The following is a 25,173-nucleotide window of genomic DNA, read 5'->3' on the forward strand; positions in this document are numbered from 1 at the left end:
GCAAGAAAAGTCAAACAGGAGATTGTGGCAGATCTGAAGTTAGCAAGATATTACTCTGTTATTCAGGACTGCACACCTGACATCAGCCATATGGAACAGATGACGTTAATGGTGCATTTTGCAACAACAACAGAACCTAGTGAAAATGTCCCTGCAATGGTGACTGTCAGAGAGCATTTTCTAGAATGTATTGACATTGATGATACTACAGGAGCTGGTATGACAAATGTGCTTCTTAAAAAGCTGGAAGATATGGGAATTGCGATAGCTGACATGAGAAGTCAGGGTTACGGTAATGGTGCCAATATCGGAGGAAAGAATAGAGGAGTGCAGACACAGACCCAAGAGTTAAACCCTTGAGCTTTTTTTATCCCGTGCAGTTCTCATTCATTGAACTTGGTGGTCAGTGATGCAGCATCAGCTTCTAGTGAGGCTGCTGAATGTTTTAATGTAATTCAAAGCATCTATTTATTTTTCTCTGGGCATCAACTCATCGATGGCAAATTTTGAAGCAACATCTGGGAACATCCTCTCTGACATTGAAACCAATGATGGGAAAGTCGTGTGGAGGCGATAAACACCAAATTGGGAAAATAGATGATCCCATAGTTGCCATTATGGAGAATAATGCTATGACAGGAACTGTTCATGGGAGTACAGTGGCCGAGGGAAATGGAATCACCAGAAACATACATAACTTCAAATTTCTGTGTGGCTTAGTGTTGTGGCATGACATACTGTTTGAAATAAATGTTGTAAGCAAGAGACTCCAAGGTGTTCACCTTGATATATCTGGAGCAATGGAACAACTGGACAAAACAAAGTCATACCTACAGTCTTATCGATCAGATGAGGGATTTCAAAACATTCTGAAGAGTGCACAGAAGTTGGCAGAGGAACTTCATACTGAAGCTATTTTACCACCCATTGAAGAATACAAGAGTCACCGAAGCAGAAGACATTTTGATTATGAGGCATGGGATAATCCCATAAGAGACCCCAAACAACAATTCAAAGTTAAATTCTTTAACCAGGTGCTAGATTGTGCAATACAGTCAGTTGAAGAATGTTTCATGCAACTCAAGGAACACAGCAGTATTTGGGATGTTGTATGATATTCCAAAATTCCTCACTATTCCTGAAGAAGACCTATACCAGCAATGCAGGGCACTAGAGACAATGTTGACACATGATGACATGTGTGATATTGATGAGAGTGATTTAGGTGATGAACTGAAAGCCCTTTCAAGATACATTTCAGCAGCATCAACTCCAAAGGCTGTTCTGGAATATATGTGCACAAATAAGATGACCACCCTCTTTCCAAACTTTTTTGTTATTCTGCGCATACTTCTAACACTTCCTGTAACAGTTGCCAGTGGAGAACTCAGCTTCTCAAAGCTGAAGTTTAATAAAAACACATTACGCTCCACAATGACACAGGAGAGGCTGGTCAGCCTTGCAACATCTCAATAGAGCATGAGCTGGCCCAGACTGTGGACCTTCAGCAGGAAGCAGCTCAAATCTTTACAACCAAGAAGGCACAGAAAGCATCACTTTGATCATTCAAACAGATAAAAATGCCAGTGTTTACTATGCAGACAAAAAAAGTTATATTTGCTGTTTAGGCGTTTGAAAGTTAAGTGTTACTTAAAATTTTTGAACAAGACATTTTAAGTTGTTAGTTCGCCTTTACTCGGGAAGGTAGCAGAGCAGTGCCATGAGAGGAGTAGAACAGGAAGAAGGCAGAATTGAGACCTTTCAAGGTTTTGGCCCAAGCGAGATGGTATGGGCGGCATCATTTGAGCTTCCTGTCTCAGGTGCCAAAATGTTGTGGGCCAGCCCTGAGGGGAGGTTTCAGTTTGTAATATTCTGCTGCCAGGTGGCAGTAGGGTATGTGCTATATCTTTAGTATTCTAATATATATTTTAAATAGTGGCAAGGGTAGGGATATGTTTCATGTGTATTTGCATCTAAATAAATGAGAACAGATATGATCAGCTGCTACTTAACTAGGACAATTGCAGGCATTTATCAAGACTCTAGCTAAGTCTCCAAAATTCAGTTACCATATCACTGTTATTTGTGTGCAGGTCACATGGGTGCCCAAAAGAGAGTTTTTAAAACGTACCTAAATATGTTGTTCTAAAGTCTTTATAAGGGGTTGTCTGTTATACAGGCAAATTATTTTGCCACATGGTGGTATACTGTTCCTTAGGGCTGTGTGAGTCTGGTACCTTGCATGTATAATTATTTTTGCAAAGACCAAGTTGACTGCAGAAACACATACCGTAATATGCTCACAGGGACAATACACAGTACATTAAAATGCTTTTAAATGTATTGTATTATATATTTATCAGATATTCTATTTTCTTATCCTAACTAAAGTGTTTCTGTCCTTATAACACCTGTAGATGCTTACTTAGGGCAGACGATAAACAGGGCCGGCTCCAGGCAGCAGCTTTCCAACCGTTGCTTGGGGCGGCATTCAGAATGGGGCGGCCGTCCGTGGCCCACGGCGGCAATTCGGCAGCTTTTGGGCGGCAGCTCCACCGCTCTTCTGGGTGCGGCGGCAATTTGGTGGCGGCTCCGGCGCTGTTGCAGCGGTGGCAAGTCGGCGGTGACTGTTTGGGGCGGCAAAATTGGTAGAGCCGCCCCTGACGATAAAACATCCCACTCCTGATTGCATGACACAGCCTCATGGATGAACGGTTTATAGGCCCTACAGAGTACAGAAAGCTTATATTATGAAGATACCAGGTCTTCTGCATACACCACGACTTGCAACCTTATGTTTCGTAATTAACGGATCACAACCTTCATTGCCCTGCTAGAAGTAGCTATCAGTATGATGTCATGTAGAAATAGGTGAGGTCCTGGTCATAGAACAAACACAGGTCTTGCTGGTTTATAAAGGAAAACAAACGTTTCCCTTTTTAAAAAACTCATCTGAAATAGTCAATATACAGCTAGTCGTAAAATACAGTCTCGTAAGGCAAGTTAAGCAGCACTAAACCACCACTGTGGGCACAGCTCTTACCAGAGTCAACAGTTCCTCATGGGCCTCTCCCAACAGTTCCCATTCTCAGGTACCTCTGCCTCGGAAGCAGTTCAAACCTGTTGTAATCCCCAACATAGTAAAGAGGTCAGGCTGCTCTCAGTCAGCGACAGCACAGCACAATAGGTCCATGAGCAATAGTGATGGACCCAAGTTATTTGCCATAAAGCCACAAGTGGCTTTCCTGTTTTGTCCCTTGCACATCATTCACCTGAAGTGGGTAGAGCATGAAACACTTGAAGCTGCTCTACCAACTGTGTTTATCCAGACATAGGATTGGGTAAAGCCTTCTGTGATAGGAAGGAACAGGGAATGATGTTTCATGGCACAACCAAAAAAGGTCAATCCAGTGTCAGGAAATGACAGAAGTAACAAAGAATGGAAGTAAGCTAGTTTTAAGGAAATGCTTGCAGTGTTCTTCTGTGTGAAAATTAACTTTATTACAGAAAAAGTACACATGATATGCCTGTGTGTACTGTGCCTTACTACTGTACCTGGCCTAACTAGCTGAATGATTACAGGTACGGCTGGTGTTAGTTGGGTGGGGTGGAATTCCACGAACATTTGCATGCATCTGGACTGTGTACTATTAATATATGCACCTCACATGAGGATGTGATAGATTGGACGGGCCTCAAACAAATTGCTTCGGCTTATGATAAATACACTTCCCATATAACTCCGGAATTTATCACATGCCTTTTGCCAGACTACCTGCCCACTAATTCGTCTCCCTGAGACTTAGTCTAACATTCTAATCTCAACAGCTTCAAACATCCAACTTTCTTTAAAGATCAACCTGCCAGAAAAATGTTTTTTCCTCCTTCTCCCCCACAAAATACCCCTGCTTGAAGCCCACAATGAGACAAATTCAGCTCTTGGGCCAGTAAAAGCTTTTCTAAACACAATGATGCCATGATTCTTAGGTGTGATAACTTTTACACCTGCAGCACTAAAGCAAAATATTTGTACCATTGGAAATCAGAGCTTTCCCTACTTCTTAGTGGGCCACACAACATTGTCTCCTAATTCTACCGCAGGGGTTCTCAAACTGGGGGTTGTGACCCCTCAGAGGGTTGCAAGGCTATTGGGGGTCATGCGCTGTCAGCCTCCAGCCCACACCCTGCTTCACCTCCAGCATTTAATATAAAAAAAGTGTTTTTAATTTATAAAGGGGGTCGCACCCAGAGGCTTGCTGTGTGAAAGGGGTCACCAATACAAAAGTTTGAGAATCACTGCTCTAGCATGTCCAAGATAGTAACATTTAAAGTTGTGGCTTTATGTACCAAAAAGCTATTTTACATGCTTTTTAGAGATGTTTTACACTTCTAAACTTTTTCCTTCTGAGACCTGCTCAGTTAGACTCACAATGACTAATGCATTATTTTTGCAAATGAAGAGGTACAAAAGAGTCCCATTCCTGAGTAATGTGACAATATCAGTCCCAGGCCAATAAAACCTATACCATGTATTCCCTCTTTATCATGCCCCTTTGGCCTTCTCACATACCATCTTCCCATTAATCCATCTCTTCTTGGATTTATTTTCAAATGCCAAACCCCCTGAGAAGCTTGAAACAACTGTCATTTAAAAAAACAAAACAAAAAGCCCAACAACCTCAAAACTTCACCCTAACAGAGAAATTGTTTGTTTTCCCCTCACTGTGGAATTTCTTCTCAAATTACAACTGCCCAAGGCCCAAGATCAGCTAGATTCAGACCTGCATTAGTTAAAGGTTTAAGGTCTGTTTACTTGTTCTTCATTGTTACAAGATATCAGAAGGTTATATAATTAGCAAAGGAAGAATTCCCAAAGGGACATGCAACACTTTCTTCCAGGAATGGAACTTTCCAAGATTTTGGACTTTTCAAACTGATGCTTTTACTACAGAAAAGCTATTTTAGGTCGCTTATAGATTTTTTTTTCCCCTACTGACTCTGTCTGAGCTCTGTGCAGTTGAGGCACAAAACGACTGAGTGATTTGCTTAAGGTCACACAGGAAGCATGTGGCGAAGCAGGAAATTGAATCAAAGTTTCCAGAGTCCCAGGCTAGCACTCTAACCACTAGACATCATTTCTATCACTAGATTATCCTTAATTTGCATGTAACCTACTGAAGACAATGGGGGCCTTGTGTGCACAGCGCAAAACAGAATTTGGTTTCCTATCTGTCTCTCTTATAAGGTGTGTGTACACCACACAGTGGGTTTGTTCATGGGCAGAAGGGGGTTTAAATAGTAAGAAACATCTTTTGGAAAGATACTGTGCTATAGATTGCCTTTACATCTAGTGTTGGGGAGGAGAATGTTTTTATCTTTGTATGCCATTTATCAGCAAGCACAGTGGCTCAGAGCAATTTTGTTCTTTCCTCATGTCCCAGGTGTCTCAAAATAGATTTTTCACTTCTGCCAGCTGGAGTGAGCTTTGGAACACTACCTGATGCTTGGTCTTGATGAGTTGCTCTTTATTGACTGTGTAAGTATTCATTCTTATACCACTGGGGTGGAGAATGAGAGTTGTCCTACAAAGTGACCCTTTCACTCGTCTGTTCCTTTCAGTATATACCATTGCTTGTCTAAACCATAGACAGTCAAGGGAGCTTTTTTGATCATCAGCATTAAGTTACGCATCAAGAACGAATTTCAAGAATTTAGGACCCTGCAAGGTGCTGAGCACCCTCCATTCCAAAGGAAAGGCTGATCTCGCACGTTCTGAAGTCAATCATAAAGTCAGTGGGAGAGAAGGGCATGTAGCATGTTGTGAGATCAGACACTTAATTGTGTGGGTTAGACAAAGAAAATATGTGAGGTGATTACATATACAGGCCTTCAAGATTTTAAAATCAGCAGTAATTACTAAATATTTGCAATCATTCTAGGAGTCACAGACATCAGACCTGGTAGTTTAATGGTTATGTTACATGAAGGAAGATACCAAAGTGGTGTTTGTGCTTTCACGCAATCTCATAAATCAATACACTGTCATGTACTTTTGTTACTCCTTCTAGTATTTGTAGGTATTGGAAGGAACATGAATTTGCTCGGAATGTAACAGATGTTTAGCTTGTCTAATAGCTATAAACATGAGGTACATTAAGAGGAAAAAAAAACAATGTTTGCTTAATATATTGTGTAGGTCCTTCTCTTCAAAATATCATTATTCAAATCCTGAATCTGAAAGCTTTTTAAACATAGGTGCTTCCTGCTTAGCTCATTACATTTTCATCTGGTAACCTAATTTCACAAATAGTAATATGCATTTAATAGGGAGAAATAGAAATAAAAATAAATCAGCAACAAAAATATTTTAACTGTGTGGATGCTTTCACATTCTCCTAAAATGTTAAAACAGGCTCTATATAAAGTACAACAGCAGAACCCATAAAAACAAACAACCCCCAAACCTCCCTGATCGTCTTAATTCAAATTTTGTATCAAAGTGTTTTTAATGAATCTCATCTGAGTTTCATCTGAAAGAAAAGTAACACCTGATTCACACATTTGTATCTGAACATTTACATGTTACAATTCATCTGATTATAGTGGCCTACATTCTCTGATTTGAGCCAGTGTAGTTCCATTCAGTTCAATGCAAATTCAACAATTTGCATCCACTGGGTGATATAGAGTGATAGCGGCTAAAAGAACATGAATCCTGACTTCTCATTTCTTATAATATATTCTGACATGCTCTCTTTTCTTTTTTGCTCTAATATATTCCTGAGAAATCCAGTGAAATACAGCCATTTACTTTAAAAAAAAATATATCAGCTCCACATGAACATGATCAAATATAGAAATACATTTATGTAGATAAAGGCATGTTTTGTGTGATGTTACTCAGTCAAGTTTTCAATTTACATCTGGTTTTATATTTTTCATTTGATATGCACTTTAAAATTCGATGTGATAAAAATGTTTGTCAGGCTTCATGTTTTCTCATTTGCTTTGTTGATGGTACTGCAGTATGAATACAATTGCAGAATTCTGATACAATCTCAAAGCAAGTAAACAGAAGGTGATGGAAATATTTTTGAAAATGTCAGTCCTGTCAGTGTAGCTGCATGTTTAAAAATATAATGCTTATTTTCTAGGATTAGATTGCTAGAAATACGTAAATCTCAGTCTTCCATTATTTTCCCTCCAAATGCCCGTATTTAAGTGAATAAAAAAATTGGGTGAATGGGAATGTAGAATCAGTCCCAAAGAGTTTCTCTCATCAACATTTAACTTTTAAGACATGGAGAAAAAAATGGTGTGCATGTGTGTACCAGTACATTTTCCATACTGGGGATTTTGGGGGAGAGATCACTGAGTTTGTTACAAGTGATGAATGGCCAAAATTGCACAAAAACAGCTAGTGTGAAGAAAACGCAGTTCCCTTGAAAGGCTCTGAACCAACTTCAGAAGATACATAACAAGAGGAGTAAGTTATACATCACTTCTAAAACTCATCAGAAAAAAGAGGGAAGTGGCAAAGTAGTGCACCTTGCATTTATTTGCTATTCATTGCACCGCAAAACAAGTGTAAGGCTTGTCTACACTGTAAGTTAGTGTGCGGCAAGCTGGTACACTGTAGATTCATGCTGTGGGTTACTGCCTAACTTGCAGACAAGACCAATTTACATGCAGAGGTGAAATTCTGGCCCATTAAAGTCAATGGCAAAACTCCCAGTGACTTCAGTGGGGCCAGGATTTTTTTCTCCTGAGGTGGAGGGTAGAGAGAGAAATACAGGAAGATTCAGAAAAAGCAACTCAAACCTACTTTTCCTTATATTCAACCCTCCCCCAAAATACAAATTAAGGTAAACTTGTGTCTGTGGTCATTTGTCTACATATCTAATAAGTCTGGGTATCACCATTCTTCTGGTCCGGTACCACACATCGGGGAGAACCAGATTAGGATCATGTAGGGTGCAGAATGAAGAAAGCGTGAATTGGGGAATGGGAAGACAATGCCTCAGTAATGTATTCACTTACTTCAGTCAATCCAAAAGAAGCCCCTTCACAGTTTACCATGGCCTCAGAGGGAGTGTGTGGCGTTATCTGGGGGAGAGGCAAGATTAGGCTGGGGACATGACCATTCTTATGGCATCCTTTTTCAATCTCACTGCCATTGTGAAATGTCAAGTAATACTGGACCAGTCACCATATTTGGTGCTTGTTGCCCCTCCCGCCCAAAAGAAGAATGAAGAAAGGGGGGAAGGATAGCTCAGTGGTTTGAGCATTGGCCTGCTAAACCCAGGGTTGTGAGTTCAATCCTTGAGGGGGTCATTTCAGGATCTGGGGCAAAAATTGGGGACTGGTCCTGCTTTGAGCAAGAGGTTGGACTAGATGACCCTTCCAATCCTGATATTCTATGATTCTATGAAAGGTAAGATGATGTTGGGGATAGCACGAGGGTATGACTCTGGAGTGCTGTCATGGGGGAGAGAAGGTGTCTCAAGGAACTTCATAGAGACGTTCAGATTCCTTGCAGATGGGCTTAAGCTTTACGGGTGTCCTGAGATCCATGTGGATCTAGGAATAGTTATAGATTCAGAAGACCAATTCCCCAACTTGCTCAACTGGGACAAAGAAGAACTTGCACTTTTTGATGGATTTCTCTTGGAAGAGGTGATATGACCCTTTAAGTTGCTGTCTGTGTTGGTCATCTCACACTCACAAATCAAAATTGTAAAGATAGTGTCCATGACATTTCTGTGTGAAATTCCACACAGAGAATGGAATCACATAAAGGATATTTGTGGTTAAAATGGGTCCTTTACATTTAGAGGTTATGAAAATTAACTAAATAAGTTCCTCTCCAGATTGACTCATTTCCAGTTAGAAATGGAAAATAATTTTAGGTCGTTATATCCTGCCTTTGGAGGAGGGTGGATTTAGTTTAGTCATACCACACTATGGGGGATAATTAGTTATTAATCTGATCTTATTCAGTTGATAATACAGTCCACATTTTGGATCGAACAGTCTCCATTTTTCTTGTAAGTGTTACATTTGCAATTAGTATGCAGCTCCTGTAGAGAAACGACTAGAAAACAAGTTCTAGGTTGGAGAACTAAAACAAAGGCTGTGGTACACACACAAATGTTTAAATAGTGATCCATACAAGAACATTAAACACTGACCTTATATGTCTGAAGCAGAGATACAAAAGCTCCTCCAATCACCACAAAAAAGGTATGAATTCTGCTGTCTTTCATATGGAAATTACTTTGATCAGGTATTCTGCATAAAAAGTAGCTTGCAAAAACCACAGCGCTAACACTACCTTTATCACCCAGTTGGTTTCTTGTTCTTTTGTTCCCTTTACTGAAGGGCATTATATATTAGGTCCTTTTTTTAAATAGTCCACACAACATAACAAGATTGAGGAATAGTAAACAAATCATTTATAATTCAGCAAGATATGACAATTTGCACATCTCCAAGTAGTACACAGTCATGCATAGCTTATATAGAATTAAACTTTTCGTGCACCCCACAGCATTAAGGTGAATGTAAAGTTGCAGGCACCTATCAATGACCTGAGGGTTTGGGCCCACAAGGCTTGTTCTACACTACAAACGTATGTCGTATAACTACGTCCACATCCTTAAGCAAGAGAGCTACACTGGCCTAATTCCCGGTGTATACAGTGCTATGTTGATGGGGAGGGCTTCTCCTGTCAACGTAGCTACCACCTCTCTGGGAGGTGGATTACCTACACTGATGGGAGAAGCTCTTCTGTTGGCCTAGGTAGCGTCTTGACTAAGTGGTCCAATGGTACAGCTGCACTGGAAGTACAGAAAAGCCCCAAGATATTAAGAATACTTGCCCTGCTCCAGTACAGCATTTAAGCACATGCTTAACTTTAATCACAGGAACAGTCAGACTTCAGTGAGATCCGGGAGTGCATATTACCACTCATGTATGTAAGTTTTATAGAAGAGGAGGAGGAGGAAGAAGACTATTTAGAGAGGATGGATAATGTCCTGTTTAGGGCACTAGCCTAGAACTCAAGAGGCCCAGATTCAATTTCCTGCTTTGCCACAAACTTCCTACTTGAACTTGTGTTAGTTACTAAGGACCAGATTTTTAAGGCTATTTTTGTGCCTAGAGATTCAGGTAGACACCTAGTGGATTTTTTCTTAAGAATCTAGGTGCCCAACTCCCAGGCTTTTGAAAATCCCACTGGGCATCTATTGGCACCTTCAGATATCTGACTGCCTTTAAAAATCTGGCCCCTAGTCTCTCTGTGGGAAATTCACAAAGGAATGTAGGTGCGTAACTCCTACTGATTTCAATGGGAATTAGGTGCCTAAGTACCTTAGTGGAGCTCACACTGTGTGCCTTAATTCCACATCTGGAAAATAGTACTGTCCTACCTGATAGGCATGTAGTGAGATTAAATACATTTAAAGATGGTGAGGAGCTCAGATACTACAGTTTTGAGGGCCATATAAATATCTTATACAGAAACTGAAGAAACATGAAGGGTTAAGATTGTGCTTCTCAAACAAGGGATAGAGGTAATATTGGGTATGTAATGGCATTACATCTTCACAGAATTATACATGTACTTGTCTTCAATATCCGTACTTATGTGGGTAAAGGTGAATACGTATAAATCTTTGCAGATTGGGGCCTTAGTTATGGAGCTCTGCCATCATTTATCCATAATACAAATAAGGGTTTGGTTTGGTTTTTGAAACAGGCAAGGGGAATGGTGGAAGTGTCCTGTGAAGCCCATCACATACTAATTAGTCCACATAATATTTGTGATCTGCAGTATTGTTGTGTGATTCATTGTTTGTTTATGAATTTAAAAAAAAAATAAAGTGCAAAAAAGAAAATAACTTGTAGGAAATAACTTTACAGGCTATACAAAGTGGTTTAGATGTGTAAAGTTGTTTGTTTGATGCAGATAGGGGGTAAAAAGAACATTAGTGAAATTCATAATTTGAAAAAGTAAATGTGATGCTTCAAATAGTGACTGGATCATAGTATTCACTCTATGGTTAGTACTCCCTGAGTAAGCTTCAATTCACACTATGACAGAAAACCTATGGATCCTCATAATTACTGCAGAGAGAGACAATTCTGTGTCTATCTGGAAAAAGCTGCTCTTTAGTCCTTCTAGTTCATCTGCTCTTGAAGGTTGAGAGGCTATGCTCTGTTGATGAAGACAAAAAAAAACCCCAAAAATAATAAAAAAAACAAGCACGACAATCCCTATAAAGGGAATCAGTATCAAGATCTGAAATGTTTTCTATATTGCAGCCCATTTTTCTTTTTCTTTTTTTCTAACACAAGCAAAAAGGAACTTTCAAGTTCTTTGTGCTTCCAATTAAGTTCAACTTTCAAAGACATTTAGCGATATTATTTGCAGACACTAACATAGTAGGAAATATGCCATCTTTATTGGCAGAATTACCCATCCATAGTTTAGACAGTTTCCATGAGAAATCTCAATATTAGCAATTATTTGGTATCTAGAAATAGATTTTAAACCTCCCCAGATCTTCTAATCTTTCAGCTACTTGCCAACTTCCCACTTCAGTGGAAATACTATGCAATGTTTTCATCCACACTCACCAGGTGTCATGATGCCCCATTTGCCTGGTAGATTGAAATTTAAAGATTAATTACTAAAGATTAATGATCAACTATATGTAATATATTGGATTAAATGTGCTATTGGCTTGAGTGTGAAGGACACTTACAGGATGCTTAAAAAAAGGGTATAAGAGAAATGCCGAAAGGTTATATAAAACATTTCACAGCATGGACCTGATCATATACTCCTTAATCAGTCAAAATTTCCCCACATTTGGGCACTGATTCAGGAAAGAACATAAGCACGCACCTGAGTCCCATTGATTTTGCTGAATTAGGGCCAGTGTAAGCAGTGCAAGCTCAGGCCATTTGTATCCACATTGTAATTAATGAACACATTCCTAAATTAAAGGAAAGACGAGGTAAGAGGAAATTTGGTCTGTAAGGGGGTCACCTTTCTGGGTCTGAATGTTGCTGCATTGAAGGTCTTTATCACTGACTGGCTTTAATCAAGTTTTTGATCTAAGCATTTTTCTCTATGCAAGACACACAGTATGATTGATGGACTATGGAATTTTACTGACAATCAGTAAACTGACTCAAGATTAATTGGCTGAGCTTGCAAGATCCCAGACTCAATTTGATGGCAGTTCTATATTTGGATCTAATCTGATAAATTTGGAACACAGCATCCAGAATTTCAGGAAATATTCTTGACAACAATGGGCAGAACCCTATTGATTCTGGTGAAAATTGGAAAACTGGAAGTGGGAAATGGGGACGCACACACAGCCACTGATGTCTGGTTAGCAAACCCAGCAGCTTCAACTACTTCTGTAATTGTCTTTACATCAAAGAACTGGTTGATGGCAGACATTATCATGTCCCAGGATACCAACAACCCCATCTCAGCTCTGTCCATGTCCCAACTGAGTTTTAAATGTTGATACCTGAAAGAAAAAGAAATCAGAATGATAGAGGGGAGGGGGGGCATGGTAGACAGGACCCTTGGTGTGTGGCAGGAGAGGAGAATGGGGGACATAAGAACTCCTGACATGGAGTGGGAGAGATGAGGGGCCCTGGTATGGGCACAACATGAGGAAGAAGTTATGGGGGGGATAGTGGTGGAAGGGGAGAATGAGGGCATACAAGCCATGGAATGGTGCTAGGGCATGGAGAACAGGGGACAATGCTTTGGGAGATGGGGGGACAGATTCCCTAGGCATGTGACAGAGGCTGGAGGGACACATACAGCCCTAGGCATATGGCAGAGGAAGGAATGGAGGGCATATATAGCCTCTGCCATGGTGGGGAATGGGGGCATGGTAAAAAGAGGGATGAATAAGGGAGCACACACATCTCCTGGCATGGGTGTGTGTGAGTGGGATACCCAGGTTTGGTGGGAGGGGAGAATGTGGGGCATACAGAGATCTTGGCATTGCAGGGAAGGAGCATGGGGTATGCAGAGGCCCTAACATAGTGGACGTGGGGGAGGGAGAAGGGATACACAGAGCCCCTGGCATGAGGGAGGAGGTGGGGCGGGGAGTCCCTGAAATAGAAGGGGATAAGGAAGGTGGCACACATGGACCTTGTGGAGGGATGCAAGGAGCCCCTGGTGTGTGCAGTGAGCTACAGAAGCAACAAGGTGTGCAATGCCCTTCCCTTCCTGCACCCCCCGCATGTACTAATTGGAGACAATTGCTAAAACTTTATTAGTAATTGTATAATGACAGGTTTCAGAGTAGCAGCTGTGTTAGTCTGTATTCGCAAAAAGAAAAGGAGTAGTTGTGGCACCTTAGAGACTAACCAATTTATTTGAGCATAAGCTTTTGTGAGCTACAGCTCACTTCATCGGATGCATTCAGTGGAAAATACAGTGCGGAGATTTATATACATAGAGAACATGAAACAATGGACGTTACCATACCTACTGTAACGAGAGTGAGATATTACCAGCAGGAGAGTGGGGGGGGATGAGGACCTTGACAACTATCAGTCATTCTTACAACTACAATATCCACCTGCTAAAGTGAAGAAACAGATTGACAGAGCCTGAAGAGTACCCAGAAGTCACCTACTACGGGACAGGCCCAACAAAGAAAATAACAGAACGCCACTAGCCGTCACCTTCAGCCCCCAACTAAAACCTCTCCAATGCATCATCAAGGATCTACAACCTATCCTGAAGGATGACCCATCACTCTCACAGATCTTGGGAGACAGGCCAGTCCTTGCTTACAGACAGCCCACCAACCTGAAACAAATACTCACTAGCAACCACACACCACACAACAGAACCACTAACCCAACCTGTCCTTGCAACAAAGCCCATTGCCAACTGTGTCCTCATATCTATTCAGGGAACACCATCATAGGGCCTATTCACATCAGCCACACTATAAGAGGCTTGTTCACCTGCACATCTACCCAATGTGACATATGCTATCATGTGACAGCAATGCTCCTCCACCATGTACATTGGTCAAACTGGACAGTCTCTACGTAAAAGAATAAATGGACACAAATCAGACGTCAAGAATTATAACATTCAAAAACCAACCAGAGAACACTTCAATCTCTTTGGTCACTCGATTACAGACTAAAAGTTGCAATTCTTCAAAAAAAACCCCTTCAAAAACAGACTCCAATGAGAGACTGCTGAATTGGAATTAATTTGCAAACTGGATACAATTAACTTTGGCTTGAATAGAGACTGGGAGTAGATGGGTCATTACACAAAGTAAAACTATTTCCCCATGTTTATTCTACCCCCCCACCGTTCCTCAGACATTCTTGTCAACTGCTGGAAATGGCCCACCTTGATTATCCCTACAAAAGGCCCCTCCTCCGCCCCCTGGCCCCCGCTCTCCTGCTGCTAATATCTCACCTTAAGTGATCACTCTCCTTGCAGTGTGTATGGTAACACCTATTGTTTCATGTTCTCTGTGTATATAAATGTCCCCACTGTATTTTCCACTGAATACATCCGATGAAGTGAGCTGTAGCTCACGAAAGCTTATGCTCAAATAAATTTGTTAGTCTCTAAGGTGCCACAAGTACTCCTTTTCTTTTTATTAGTAATTGTGGTATTGTTATGAACATAGCAGTTGATTACAACTGCAATATCTGCGACCTCTGAGTAGTTTTTCAATGTGTTTTCCCCCCATGGGGGGCTATAGCAGCTAGAATGTGGATAGTGACCACACATGGTACGTTTGTTTTCAACCCTTCTCCACTGACCTGAATTGACATGAATTCAGTGGTGATTTGTTAATTATTTCCTTTACTATTTACCTTCTTAGAAATGTTTGGCTGTACAGTTGGTATTTTTTGTTTCTGTCAGAAACTTGAAATTAAATGAAATTGAAATTTAGAATGCCTTATATCAGTGTACAAACAGAGGACTGATCTTTCCTGTGTTGGGAAGAAATCCCAAATGATGGATTTCATGTATATTGGTGGACACTGCTGACGTGAGTTTTCTCAGTTTAAAAGTGTTTGGTAAATGCTTTGAACTGACGGTTTCGGACACAGTAAGTGGGAGCTATAGAGAATGATCTGAGGACAGACTCTCTTCTGTATTATTAATGTGGGGATGTACTATTACTCTTCACAGATTTGTGAAGACAGTGAGGTGGGAGAAGCAGAAATGTGGCGGTAATGAGTCATGTTCTCCGTTCTGCTCTGAACTTCATCCATTTTTGATTTAAGCTTTATGTGTGTGAGACATAGTAAGTAGTTCTTTGGACTTTTTAATTGCTATTAATTATTGTTTATATAATTTGGGCTTAATCCCCAGTGGGTATAAATTGACATGTAAACTGACACCAACTGAGAATCCAGCCCTCTGAGTCCATGCCTCATCCCTTCTTCTTGCACAGTATTTCTAACTCAACTAAAGCACTTGACCAGGATTTCACCATTACCTTTATTGATAACTGTGAATTACTCCTCCCTAGCCTCCATGACACATACATCCGAACCCTCTGAGTTCAAACCATTCAAAATGTAGTTATTAATATTATCTTCCTTGTGTTTGGCAATATCCATTTTTTCTCTCTCTGAATCCTAACACTGGCTCTCTCTTTCCCACTGCATTAGGTCCAAGCTTGTTTGCCATTATGAATATGAAATTCAAACTAAGTTCTTATAAGGGTTTGCTAAGGTACACAAAATGTTCTGTCCAAACTGAGACCAGCTTGGAGCAGACTTGGACAGATTCATGATGGGTTTTGTACTAAATCATGCAAAATTTGCTCTTCTGCCTACTTTTGATACAAAACAAAGGTGGGAAAACCTGAATTAAGATTTCAGAGTTAGGGGTTTAGGTTTTTTTTAACTTGAAACTGAAAGCAGAACTCAAGACTTGGGGACACCTGTAGGCTACAGTTAAGCCCTTCAAAGAGAAATTGCCAAGATTAAATCAGGGCTAAAGCCAAATGTTAATCCCATTGAAATCAATTGCAAAAGTTCTGTTGACTTGATTGGGACCAGGATTTTGGCCCTAGAACACATGTTGTGTTCCTGTGAGTTTCTTTGAAGGTTTTTCTATATATCAAACCCAGAACTAATATCGACCTCCTGATCCAGACAATATCTATGTGGAAATAGGATGTTTTTGCACATGTCATTGAGTATGTTGGCAGAGGACATTACTCTGTGACTAAGTGCTCTTTTCAGACTGTTGGCTGAAATAGCAGAGAAGCAAAGGCCTATTGAGTGGCAACATGCTCTCTTGCTTTTATGTGCAGATCTGTTTGGAGCTGTTGATCTCATTTCAGGCTGTACATCTGGAAGGGATTCTTCCCCCTCCCCCACATTTAATCACTGCTTTTCTTCACATCATTAAAGACTAATTTGAATGTCCCCATCAGGATGAGTAGTCAGTGGAAGAGGCATCATTTGTTTTGTTCAGTGGGTTTTTGTTAGTGAAGGAAAAGCTCCTGGACCATCCTTTTTCAGTTTTAGAAAGTCAAAGGGAAAGATTATTGTATGTACCAGTTACCATCTTCCTCTAACACTGTTTAATGAGACATTACCCCAGTTTCTAACTGGTATTAGTGTAATTCCCAATTTTAAACTCTGAGAAAGCTAATTCAGTGAACCATTCTCTTTTCAAAAATTGCTTCAGACACATTCCTGTCCTTGTTTATTATCTGTTTTAAAAGCATTGTAGCTTGTACCAACTTCCTTTGTCTTTCTGTTTTCTTTAGCCAAAAATTGTTTTAATCCTTTCTTCATTTAGAAAGACTCTCCTGCCCTATTGCTGTATTTTGAAAGGAGGAGAGAGATCTTTTTAGCTGTGCCAGTCCCTCTCAGCTTTGAAGTACTGCCAAACCTCTTCTGCTTCAAAGCTATTACAGGGCTAGAGTTTTAACACAGAGCCATCATGTACAGAGCTTTTACCATGCTATAGAATAGTTTGTTTTTATGTATGCCAAAAGAATTATTATTATTATTTATAATAATAATAATTAATAATAAAGTTAGTTTTGATGAGTCCCTAAATTGTCTTTTTAATTTTATTTTTGGCCTTATAAAAATAATTAAAACCCAGCAACGCAACTCTCCTAATGTCTGTGCAAAAAATATCTATACTAGAACACTGGTAATTGCAGAATGTTCAGTCATTAAATCAATAGAAGTATAAAGAAATAACAAACTCCTATAACAAAAATAGTGTTTATCATGTTACATTTTTTCCCTTTAAATTATTTTCTAACTCCAAGGCACTGATAATGCTTTTGAGACAAACCTTGTGGAAAATCCTAAAGAACTTAACAGGAAATAAGGTTTGGGGCATTTCTCTCTCTCTCTCTCTCTTCTGCTATAAAATTCCATAGAAATGCTCAAAAAACTGTAGAAATAATGTCCTTCTCTACTACATATGGTAGGTTTTAAAAGTAATTTCTATAGATCCCTATAGGTATAAGACTGGATTCTCATTTACACTGCAGCCTGGCATAAAGAGGCCTTAGTGTCATAGGAATCACACCCTTAGGAATCCTAATTAAATTTGATAGGATTTTTCTATAAAGGAACTCGTGAGAAAGTAAGAAAAAGTTGATGGTTCTACTATTAGAGAATTAAGTTTGACACACCCTAGTTCCTATGAGTGGTCCTGTTGTAGTCAGAATCCACCATGAAGTCAAAGGGACTATTCACATTAGTGTGGACTGCCTATGTGGGTAAAATGAGCAGGGTTTGGCCCAGAGATTTGAATGACTTACAAAATATATTCAGCTTGCATGCTATAAAAGCCTGAATCCAGTGTTTTCTTTGCTTTAGGAGGGTTTCCCACAGTAAGGAAGCCAGAGGCACATCTACAACAGTTCTAATAAGTGCAAGTATGAGATTTTTCAGTGCTAAAATGAGCAAGAGGAGGGATAAGGATGAACAGGAAATATCTTCCTCTGCTGAAGACTTGTTTATTTATTTCTTATTGTTTTTGGAAATTGCATTCAGAATATTGCATTCTTTTATTATTTTTTTTCGTGGAATGCAGATTCTCTCTAATGTTGTTTTATAACTTTTGGTTTGTAGAATAGTACAAAGGATGTTGAAAACTGCACCATCTATTAAGATACAAGATGAACTTCCAATAGGCTAGAATTTCACTCTAGATATGGTACAGTACTGGTGGGAAACCCTAGTGGCCAGCACTATATCCTACAGTTTCTTGGTCCTATAGCTTTGATGCCTCATCCTGGGCTATCACAGTGGGAGATCTGCTGGCACAAACTCACTGAATCCTAAAGAGAATTTTTACAAAGTTTAGTTTTGTTTGTGTGCTGTTGAATGATCCTCTCTGCTTGGTTAGTGGGAGAGATTATTGGGAAAGTAAATGGATTTTTTTTTTCTGGCCAGTCTGCCTTTAATGAATTCTTACTTATTTGGCAATGAGAGATCTGCATGGGTTAAAATATTCATTAGCCAAACAGATTGCTTGACTTCTGTGGCCCAATAACCTAATTGTCTTTCTGAAACCAACAGAGAAAGAACAAATAAAATGTTACATAAACGTGGAAAAACAGTGCAATCCCAAGAGTTACTTAATAATCCTTTGTTGGTGGTGTGGTGGGGTGGTGTTTTTTTTGTTTTGTTTTTTTTGTGAATAGGAGTTATAAAGTATTATCAATGTCAGAACTTAATTAACATGTAAAATACACATGTAAAATATATGCTATTAACTCAGTCATATAGAAAAGAAATTGTTCAGTCCCTGAGACTTGTTTTTATGCTCTTGTATCAAAGTAACAATTGTAAGGATGGTTTGTGACCAAGTATGCTCAGTGAAAGCACTGCCAAAGGAACATTAAAGACCATCACAAGTTCAATGAAGCCAAATTACCATCTCAATTGAGTGGTAAATAAAATAATGAGAAATGCTTTTAGTCTCAAATAACAGCAAATAGAAAATCAACAAACAACTTCAGCATACATCCTGAACGTGGCAGAGTTCTGTAAAACATTCTGAATAGCACAAAATAAAATAAAATAAAATAACTGTTTACTCCAGAGGAGTAAAACCTGAGAGGTGTTCTCAGCAAATCAATTGCCAACTATCCACATGCAACATGATTAACTTTGCACTTGATGTAGAGATATGCCAAATTGTTTTCTAGAAATGTACCTGCCTTACACAATACAGATAATCAGTATTTCCAAACCTAAAGTGCTTCTACCTGATTTGGAGTATTGGGTGATACCATCAATCTCAATTTTCCATTTATCCAGACTGCTGAAGAAATAAAGAGAGAAAATGGAAGCTGAAGAAATATATCACTTCCAAAAGAAGGCTGGATGCTGTGAAATATCAACTGCCCAGAACTCCCACTGAAGTTAATAATAATAGTAATAATAATAATAATGAATTAATACTTAGTGTTAAATTTGAATGGACAATGGTTTTCCCATCTTGAGAAAAAATCAATATTTTAAATGTTTTCCTATTTCAAATAACAAAAAATTCAAAATCTTGAAAATTTTCATGAAATGAATGTAAAAAAATCAGTTTAGAAAAATTTAAATATTGTATTTTGATCATTTTAAAAGAATATATTGACGTTGACCGTTTTTATTTTAAAAAATACAGTTTTTTTTAAATAAAATAATTCTGAACCCAAATATGAAACTGTTCATGTTGTGGGTGATCCTGGCAATTACAGACCAGTAAGTCTAATGTCAGTACCAGGCAAATTAGTTGAAACAATAGTAAAGAATAAAATTTGTCAGACACATAGAAGAACATAAATTGTTGCACAAAAGTCAACATGGTTTCTGTAAAGGGAGATCATGTCTTACTAATCTATTAGAGTTCTTTGAGCGGGTCAACAAACATGTGGACAAGGGGGATCCAGTAGACATAGTGTACTTAGATTTCCAGAAAGGTCCCTCACCAAAGGTTCTTATGTAAATTAGGTAAATTAAGTTGCCATAGGATAAGAGGGAAGATCCTTTCATGGACTGAGAACTAGTTAAAAGACAGGGAACAAAGGATAGGAATAAATGGTAAAATTTCAGAATGTGGTGTTCCCCAAGGGTCAGTCCTACGACCAATCCTATTCAACTTATTCATAAATGATCTGGAGAAAGGGGTAAACAGTAAGGTGGCAAAGTTTGCAGATGATACTAAACTGTTCAAGATAGTTAAGACCAAAGCAGACTGTGAAGACCTTCAGAAAGATCTCACAAACTAAGTGATTGGGCAACAAAATGGCAAATGAAATTTAATGTGGATAAATGTAAAGTAATGCACATTGGAAAAAATAACCCCAACTATACATACAATATGTTGGGGGCTAATTTAGCTACAACTAATCAGGAGAAAGATCTTGGAGTCATCATGGATAGTTCTCTGAAGATGTCCATGCAGTGTGCAGCAGCAGTCAAAAAAGCAAACAGGATGTTAGGAATCATTTAAAAAGGGATAGAGAATAAGAGAGAGAATATCTTATTGGCCTTATATAAATCCATGGTATCATAGAATCATCGAATCATAGAATATCAGGGTTGGAAGGGACCTCAGGAGGTCATCTACTCCAAACCCCTGCTCAAAGCAGGACCAATCCCCAACTAAATCATCCCAGCCAGGGCTTTGTCAAGCCTGACCTTAAAAACTTCTAAGGAAGGAGATTCCACCACTTCCCTAGGTAACGCATTCCAGTGTTTCATCACCCTCCTAATGAAAAAGTTTTTCCTAATATCCAAACTAAACCTCCCCCACTGCAACTTGAGACCATTATTCCTCGTTCTGTCATCTGCTACCACTGAGAACAGTCTAGATCCAGCCACTGAGAACAGTCTAGATCCATCTGCGTACAGATGTGGTCTCCTCATCTCAAAAAAGATATACTGGCATTAGAAAAGGCTCAGAAAAGGGCAACTAAAATGATCAGGGGTTTGGAACAGGTCTCATATGAGGAGAGATTAAAGAGGCTAGGACTTTTCAGCTTGGAAAAGAGGAGACTAAGGGGGGAAATGATAGAGGTATATAAAATCTTGAGAGGTGTGGAGAAAGTGAATAAGGAAAAGTTATTTACTTGTTCCCATAATGTAAGAACTAGGGGCCACCAAATGAAATTAATGGGTAGCAGGTTTAAAATAAATAAAAGGAAGTTCTTCTTCACTCAGCGCACAGTCAATCTGTGGAACTCCCTGCCTGAGGAGATTGTGAAGGCTAGAACTATAACAGGGTTTAAAAGAGAACTGGATAAATTCATGCAGGTTAAGTCCATTAATGGCTATTAGACAGGATGGGCAAGGAATGGTGTCCTAGCCTATGTTTGTCAGAGGGTGCAGATGGATGGCAGGAGAGAGAGATCACTTGATCATTACCTGTTAGGTTCACTCCCTCTGGGGCACTTGGCATTGGCCACTGTCAGTAGACAGGATACTGGGGTGGATGGACCTTTGGTCTGACCCAGTATGGCCATTCTTATATTCTTATGTTCTTATTATGTCCCACTGCCAGAGCTTTTCCTCTCCACAGGGAGATGCCAGAGCCTTTCCCCACTACAGGAAATGGCTCCAATGGTAGGAAGCTGCCAGGATCTTTCCCAGCTGTGGGAAAAGGCTCTGGCAGAGGGAAAGCACCATGGAAAGTCTCCAGCAGCAAGGTGTTGCTGGAGACTTTCCCTTCTGCCTCCCCCCACCACAGCCTTTCACTGCCTCGTGTAGCTACCCTCTGCAGTATGGATGCACCCTGCTTTTCACTGTGGCATATCTTACGCTACACTGCCAGTGTAGACAAGGCCATTGTGACTAGAGGTTAAACATTTTGGATTTACCATTCAAATTCCAATTCATATACTTCTAGGCTTCCTAAACTTTTCATTACATTAGTTAAAGTTGCAAAGAATTTTAGAAGTAATTGAATTATGATCTGAGCCACCTCAGTATGCTTCGAAGTAGCACTTCTTTCCAAACAGTTAACATTTGGATGAACATCTGTGCATTGAGTGCAATATTTACTTTGCAAAGGGTCCCACAGTATTTCTTTGCACCTCTGTTTTCATCACAACTACTGCAGATCTCAGAGTTTTAGATATATAGGTAGAATTTCTTGACAAATACAATCTGTGATATTTTAAGTAATCTTTTCACCACTTCTTTCTACTTATCTAGCTGGTGGAAAACAGTGTGAACATAAATGACACCAATGAGGCATAAATATCAGAGAATTGCATGCCTGATTAAAAATGTCATGGCACACCACTGTTATTGATTGCTAATGCAAATGTTAAATACATGCATTTCATGTATTATAACTCTTCTGCCTTGATTTTTTTTTTTTTTTTGTATACCAAAAATCATGCAAACTCTTACTGATTATGGGGGTGAGGGTGATGAGGGAGGGAAGAAATGCTGGTATTTCAGAATGCTCAACAGTGAGAATGTCATCAAGCAGATTTTAAATGTTTGGTCTTCAGATACAGAATCCATAACACACACACACACACACCCCATCTCCCTGACAACCTTGTTTGAACCCTAAAGCAAGGTTTACCAGAGTGGCTGCTGGACTACATAGCCAGATTTTGATTTCAGAATTGATCTTTGGTATGTATGTAAAGTAACCCCAGTGAAGTCAGTACAGTTACTCCAGTCGTACACAAGTATAAATGAGATCAGGATCTGTTCCCTGTGTTCCAAGTTCCATCAGACATGTATTTGGCAGACAGACAGTATGAGGACAAGGCCACATCTTTGGATAAGATATACTGAAAGGCTATCAAGGAAAGAGTACCAGTATAGCACTATGTTTCCTGACTACAAAGGAGGAGAAACTTCCTTAATTTGATAACCAGCTGCTGATTAAGATTATCTTTGCCTCTCAAAGGGAGTAAATTAGTGCTGTAACTTTATCATAAATAAAATCAAATTCAGAATCAATGTAGTGTATCTGGAGCTGGCAAAGCTATACTCCCATAGTTCTCAGATACCAGATCCTTTGTAATTACAGGGAATAAATTAATTACACTAATTCAATCCATACCATATATCAAAGTATAATACTTGCACAGTTATGCATAAGCATAAGGGAGGCAGTGAGAATGATATCGTCTGTTCCCCTGTTCACACCCAGCCAACTCTGTGGGCCAGTGGAAGCCGGGTTGAGACACAGCTCCATTGCATTTCCTTTCCCTTTAGGGTGATCTGCACCCCTGAGACATTAAGAAGGAGCAGCCCTTGCACTCCCTCAACAGCAGGCACTGCTATTTTACCGCTCTTTTGTGTGGATGGGTGGGACAAGGTGCAAATAGCCTGCCCTACCTCCCCTGTGCTGCATTGTTAGGACCCGTCAGGTTCTGGGCGGAAGGGTGAAAACTTTATTGTTGCAGTGAAATAACGTTCCCTCTAGGGGTACAGTAAGACAGACTATGTACCTTTTCTAAGAGTATTCAGGGACACTCTTAATAAATAATGATATAATATTTAGCACTTAAGGACATGGCTGTTCATATGTGCTAAATTCTGTGCAAACACTAGCTAATTAATCCTAACTAATAAATTCAGGCTTCAACCACAGAAGGGAGAGGCTTTTCTTTGTTCACAGGCATGCTAGAATGTGTTGTGAAGCTGTTGCTCAAAGCAGAATAAGTCAGGTCAAGGTGCAAGGGGGTTAATATTCAGTAAGGATGGGGAAGGAAGAGACAATTTGTTGGGGAATGAAAGCATAGGGATTAAAATGATTGCTAGACAGTTCACAAATACTTGAATACTTCTTTCTCTCCCACCCCCATGCTGGATTCCCATAATTCTTAGGCTGAAATGTAGGTAGGAGCCTGAATGGAAACTGTGTTTCCCAAAATGTTTCTAAGGAGACCAACTAGATACATAAACTAACTCTCTTTCCCTCCATTGTCAATTAACTACTGACCGTGCTGGCACTAAGAAATCTCCAGGAGACGAGCAGAGAAGCTCCTTAGAGAACTTTGCCTCCATTCATGTGGGATAGATTGTTTGGCAAAAGCTACTGAAAACCTGGGAAGAAAGAAGTGTGTCTTTTGAAGCAGAGCCAGCCCTCATTATTGCACTTGACATAATTTGTAAGATCATCTTAAGCAGTTTCTTCTAAAAGGGAGAGATTTTTAGAATCTCATCTGAGAATTGATGACCTCACCTCTTAAACAGACATGAAGTGAACTACACTGATCCAAAGCCTATTGAAGTCAATGGGAGTCTCTCAACTAACTTCACTGAGAATTGGATTGAGTTTTCAGTCTGGTTTAATCTCTTACAGGGTTTGCTACAGAATAATGTGGACAAGAGGTTTCTAGATTTAGAAGGCAAAATAGTTCTTGAAAATCTGTAAATATTTTTGCCATGCATTATAGAGAATTTACTATCTTAATTAGGCTTCCACTAAGCCATACATTTAAAGGGATAAGTCAAAAGTCATTGGACCAAATTCAGCCTTAAACAATTATACCAAGTTTGTATTGTCTTTTGATAAGGTATGCATTTTGAGCCTGCTTCTCATTTACATATCCACATTATGGTCTCTTTACACTGCCAGGTTGGTGTAAATGAGAATAAGGCACTTTGTGCCCCTCGAGACATATAATATATACATGTTCCTAGTAGAAATCTTGGGACTAGAAACCTTGGAAGCTTGGAAATGTTAAAGTATGTCACTGGGAAAATCCATATGCCTCATGAATTTGAGAGAAGAATAAACATTCCAACAAGTCTAAAATGAAGGCATAATATAAATGAATGATAATTCACAATTATTATTCAGAAAAGACATGTTCCTGTTTGAGGATCTTTGAAAAAGCACGTATTATGGCTAGCAAGAGGGAGGTACAGTATTGTATATAGCCTATCTCCTGGATCATTCTAAAAACATTTACTTCAATAAGGTAGTTTAGCATATTTGTATCCTAATTTTAAAATGCCAAATATATCCACCTAAGTAATTTGTCCTGTCCAGTTTCAGGAGCTTGTGATTCCAATGAAAACCATAAAGTATGGATTTAAAATTCTGAAATAAACTGCACATCCAGTTATACAGAAGAGCAGAGCTTTAAGTAACATCAGAAAACGAGAGAGAGAGAGACTTTATAT

General features: G+C 39.4%; 1 long non-coding RNA gene across 2 annotated transcripts in view; it reads left to right on the plus strand.

Annotated features, from left to right (window-relative positions):
* Positions 1-19,515, plus strand: part of LOC125632035 (uncharacterized) — a 128,853-nt gene extending 109,338 nt beyond the window's left edge. For both annotated transcript variants that reach the window (XR_012667064.1, XR_012667065.1), the window contains 3 exons: positions 5,442-5,536; positions 15,218-15,332; positions 17,890-19,515. This is a non-coding gene — a long non-coding RNA (uncharacterized LOC125632035). The remainder of the gene's footprint in view (positions 1-5,441; positions 5,537-15,217; positions 15,333-17,889) is intronic.
* The last annotated feature ends 5,658 nt before the right edge of the window (positions 19,516-25,173 follow it).

This window comes from Caretta caretta, chromosome 2 (genome assembly GCF_965140235.1).
Source record: "Caretta caretta isolate rCarCar2 chromosome 2, rCarCar1.hap1, whole genome shotgun sequence".
Taxonomy (NCBI): Eukaryota; Metazoa; Chordata; order Testudines; family Cheloniidae; genus Caretta; species Caretta caretta.